The sequence below is a fragment of the Solea senegalensis genome, linkage group LG15 (genome assembly GCF_019176455.1).
Source record: "Solea senegalensis isolate Sse05_10M linkage group LG15, IFAPA_SoseM_1, whole genome shotgun sequence".
NCBI lineage: Eukaryota > Metazoa > Chordata > Actinopteri > Pleuronectiformes > Soleidae > Solea > Solea senegalensis.
In genome coordinates this window covers 17,796,802-17,802,274 of record NC_058035.1, presented here as the reverse complement: position 1 = coordinate 17,802,274, position 5,473 = coordinate 17,796,802, and positions in this window count along the sequence as shown.

Genomic DNA, 5,473 nt, shown 5'->3' with positions numbered 1-5,473 from the left:
TGTTAATATTTTCATAATAGCCCCTCTGGGGATGGATGTTGCAAATTACCATCTGCTGTTAATAATATGATATTTCTCGGCATTTTTGACAGCGGTCTTTATTTTGTCACTGCATCTGTCCCTATCGATAAAAACAAAATAAAAACAAAAATACTAAGTTAAAATTAAAGATTGCTAACTTAAGTGCACTGAATGCATATGATAGCTTTTTGAAAAACAAACCCTCTTTCATCTTTTTAACACTCACGTGCAAACTTTTGATCCTTGACTTGGGAAATGCAGTCAATAATATTACAAGCACACATGAACACAAGCCCCGCTTCTCACACCTCCACCTCTTTGACACACCCTTTGGAGACGGGTTGCATTGTGTCAGTGTTGTGTCCAGTGAGTGGAGTTGTCATGACAGACCTCTCTGCTGCTGCTGGTGCATGAACTCTGAGGTTGTTGCTGTTACACAGATGTTGTGAGGAGGAGGAGGAGGAGGAAGAAGGATTGCTCAATCTGGCAGAACTTCAGTGATTTCTTCTGAACTGTGTGTGCAACTGGGACCTTTTATAAATGTATTTTAGTTTCTTCTCTCACAGATTGTAATAGTCTTGACTGGAATCTGAAAGTATCTGAAAATACTTGCACTTATCACTGTAGATTCCTGTCTGTAAACGTGCATGTATAGGTAATGAAAGGCCAACTGAACTGACTTCTACCAAACCAACTACAACTGCACATTTACCACATCAAAGTCTGCAGTGGATTGCCGTGGTAGCATAAATGCAAAGCCTCTATGAGTAACAAGTATTAGGTGGGGGTGATGGGGGTAAAGGCAGAGATAGAGGGGAGGATTTGTGTAAAAAGAAAGAGGATTTGCAGCATGTAAAAGCTGTGTCGCTCCTTTCAAAAGAACTCCTTGATGCTGTGGATCAGGAAAAGGAAAGAGAAGTCCTAGAACCACACCCAGACACTGTGTGGGCTGTTGGCTGCCTCTATATTATCATTTTTAATAAATGACTCTATTGCTTACTTAAGCATCACCTGATCTACTGATACCAGTGTCGATACCATGGAGCTGTCTTGTAAAGCGAAGGAAAACGGCAAAGAATAATATGAACACGGGGGTATAAATGTAGCTGGTATTACAGAGTAAACTAATAACAGATGAGGTGAAACCGCGTCAGAGTCAGCCAGTGTTTGGGAGAACCCTATACCTATGAAGTCAGGATGTTTGCCACATGATTTGTTCAGGAAAATGTGATTGAATTAAAATCACTTTGTGTATCTTGGCTCATTATAGCAGGAAAAAGGTGCAACACTGGTGTAACTAATAACATTAATGGTTGCTCCATTCCATACGAGTGTGCCAGGAAGTCATGCTAGTGAGCCAGTTTAGTATGAGGGGATCCTTGGAGCTGGCTTCACCTCAGTGAGCCACTATTAATGTTATTAGTTACACCTGGGTTTGAAAGTGAAAATGTCTATTAACAACACATGCTTATGTGCTAACGTTGCCTATAATTAGCAAGGAAAATAAATCATAAAAGTGAAAAGAAAACCTACTGAATAGAGTGTTTTATAGAGGCAAGAGAAGAAGTGTACATTTGTTCTGGTATTTTTTATTGTATTTTCTTTGGTAGGAACTTCATTTTACCAGAATAATATTCATGCTCCAAATAAAACTTATTTTTCTCTGGCTGTTTGTGGTCCATATAGTCCCAATATATCATGTTTTCTTCTTGATTTCAAAATGGTATTTTACCTTTTTTAATTCAATAGAAATTATGACTATCACAGGTAAATTATTATTGTTTATTATCATTATTGTCATCATCATCAGGTAATGCACTACACTGTTTGAACCTGCACTGATAGAAATCCTGATGTCATTGCCTTTGCTTTGTAATGCATGTGGTCATATAACAAAGTATTTCAGAAACTGAAACCTGATGATAGCACTAATGGAAAATTACAGTAGACCAGGGAGACATGACAGTTGAATGTGGGAAAAAAACAATGATGGCTCTAAAGAAAATTCCGGATTATGTGAGTGGGCAAGCTCTGTCCTGCTGGGACCTTGTACATCCAAAAATGTTGCATTTGTACATTCTGTACAGAGAAAAAACAGTGTACTGTTTTAGCCAAATTGTTTCCTTGGTGTCATTTCAAATGTTGTAAAGAAATTTAGTTGTTAATTATATTTTTATTTATTTTCTTTAACCTTTATTTAACCAGGTTGGTCCCATTGAGATCAAATCACATCACTTTTGCAAGGGAGACTAGGTTCAGCCGCATAATTACATTATAAACAACAAACCACAGATAAAATTAAAGTTACATAAAACACTAGTAGAGTAGTGATTTCACCAGATTGTTGATTGTAATTTGTTCCACGTATTAGGTGCTGAAAACCTAAATCTAAGTTTGTACTTTGGGGATAAGAAATGTGCAAAATGTGACATATATGAAAAAAGGAGAAGGTGTGGTGTCTAACATGGCTGTAAAGCATTAGATAACAATTTGAGAGCAAATGTCATAGTATCTTGCTGTTTTGTTTTGTTTTTTAAACGTGTTTTAACCCTGCAATGTTGTTTTTTACTAAAAGAACTGACCGGGAAATGGTCTGTAGACATGTAACATATCTGTAGTTTGGTTCAGAAATGTGTGCACATGGATCTGTGTTTTGCACAATTCTAGTGACAAGTGCCACTAACAATAAGATCCTGGTGACTGAGTTCACTTTTGTAGCCTGGTCCTATGTAACCATGTTGCTTGCATGGTCAGATTCAAAGATTAAATTTAAACTAATAGAAGAGGAGTCTGACTTTTTCTTTCTTTTATAAAACAAAAAAGAAAGTTATGGTGTGAAACTGAAAGGCACTTTAACGGCGTCCTGTTTGACTCATCTTGTTGGACCATATCAGTCATACATGGCTGAAATCACTCTGGCTGCCTGAGATAATCTGTGCTTAAGAAGAGGCTGAGAGATTCTTCAGTGTAAAAACACACACACACACACACACACACACGCATACAGTTTCACACATCATTTTCTTTCAGCTCATTCTGGGTAGTGTGGGAACAGTGAATAAAAAGGTACAACTCAGCAGTTTTGATTCTATTCATGAAGTTCACTGAATAAAGAAGAGAAACTGCAAATGATGGGGAAAAAGACTATGTGAAAGAGAGAGTGACAAGAGAGGAAACACAAGTCATAAGGGCATTAAAAGCCACGGAAGATAGTGACAGTAATCGAGATAAGAAATTAACTTTTAATTCACACAGTATTTTTTTTTTTTATCTCCTTAAACTCAAAATGTGTTTTAGGGGCATTTAAATATACATTCCAGTCTAATTTAATCAAATCATCAAATTATAATTAAGTCTGAATCATATCTGGGCAATTTAATTCTAAAACTTACAATAATTGTGCTGAGAATCATAACTTGAATTATAATTCCGTGCAGTTTTCACACTAATGCCAGCACCAGTTCTGAGATTATTAGTATTATACACACACTGATATGTTTGTATGTTATATGATTTCTCTCTTCATTGATTTGACATGTTATTTCAGTTGGTTACATATTCTCTGTGCCTCTCCCTGTGGTTCTCAGCAGTACAGATATAATTTCCTCTGCTTTTGGCAGCAGGTCTGTACACGGCTTTTTTTTCTGATCGTACGCCGCCTCACTTAGAGTTCATCGAAGTGAATCACTCGCTAATTCTTCTTACGTGAATCACCAACAGCCGCTCACATGCAGTGCAGTAAATGTGAGTGTGCCATATGTTGCATCAATTGAGTGACGTAAGAGGAGCGATATGTACAACAAATCAGTGACTAATGTTGTGCCGCTGCGAGGAATTCTTCTGCTGCCTATAGGTCACACTCACTTCCTCCTATTGAAACAGTAGCACTTTGCAACACACACATACACAAAGCACTGTGAAACCTTGTGACCTTTCTCTTCCTGTTGAGCCAGTGGAAACTTCTGACCGGTCCACAGCTGGACAAGCATCATTTAAACCTCAATGTAAAAAAAAACAACTCTGCAAGGGTGCAAACAGCTTACTACACTTCTCAGGCTGCTGTATCGGAAACCGCGATATTCAGCAACTCAAGTTCAGTTCCCTAATTTAAATCTTCCAAAAATGCATCACTTTGGTTAGTTTGTTGAATTTTGCTGTGGAGTTACCTTTATGAGGAGCAAATGGTTGAGTGATTTAGTGTCACGGCTGGGAACGGATGCTAAACACGCTCAAAATACAAGTTAATAGAGCATAAAACATAATAAAGGTAACAGGAAAAGGTAAACAAAAATGTAAATACCATAAATAAAAGATAATTACAATATCAAAAGCCATTGCAATGCAGTGACTCTTTAACCCAGTAATTAAAGTTTATGTATACACATACATATAGAACATATATACACACAGAATGAATTTAAGACACACAATCTCTCACACACATGCAGACACACCCACACACACAGATTAGAGGCTACTTGAAGGAAGTTAAGGGTTGTTGCTACGGAAACTAGGGGAAAGACTGGAGAGACGTGATTAAGGATTGGCTAGATGAAATCAGTTTACACACACACACGCACGCACACACGCAAACGTGAGTAGGGAGGGAAATGCTTTTATGGACATGACTTCTGATGTCATTTCCCTCAATGGAAATCTAACAGCATGAGTTAACGATAGCAGACGGTCAGCTGACCAGTCTGTGACAGAAGCCGCCGTGACATTTTACTCAATTGTGAAGGTCTGCATCACCTCTGTGACCAATATCCTTCAACAAAGTACAACAATGAGGTGACCTCACTTGTAGGATGAAAGCACTGAAGCGGAGTTTTCAGAACTGTGTGTATTGTGGAAGCATTGGTCTGTTAGTTTATCTGAGAAACACTTGCACTTGAAAATTGACCAAAAAGTCTCTACACTGTCCAACTTAGACAATAAATGTCACATTTGGACCCTCCAGAGGATGAAGGGTTAGAGTTTAAGTAACACCAGTTAGGCTTGAGATTTTCACTGATGTTTAACATTAAATACCTTTATAATGTCAAGTTAAATCAACCTTAATTGACCCTCATGTGCATAACGATTTTACAGCTAAACAATGTTGTTCTATTTGATCCAAGGTTCATCCAATTACAGAGAAACTACAATAATAGTCACTCAAAAATCAACCATTTACAATACACGGTATAATTTGCTCATGGTGTGATCATAATAGAACTTGACAATGGCTAGCTGCATAAAAAAAACCTTTAAAATTCTAAATGGTGATTGAAAGCATTTCAGCTCGTAAGCCATCTGTCACAACTGAACAAGGACTTGGACCCAATCGCACGACTCGGGAGACAAAGTGAACAACAATAAACAATCTTTTATTTTGAAAGTGCAATGAAAAACCACTCATATGAGGGAAAAACTACGAGCAAAAACAAGGGCTTGATAAAATAGCAAACAA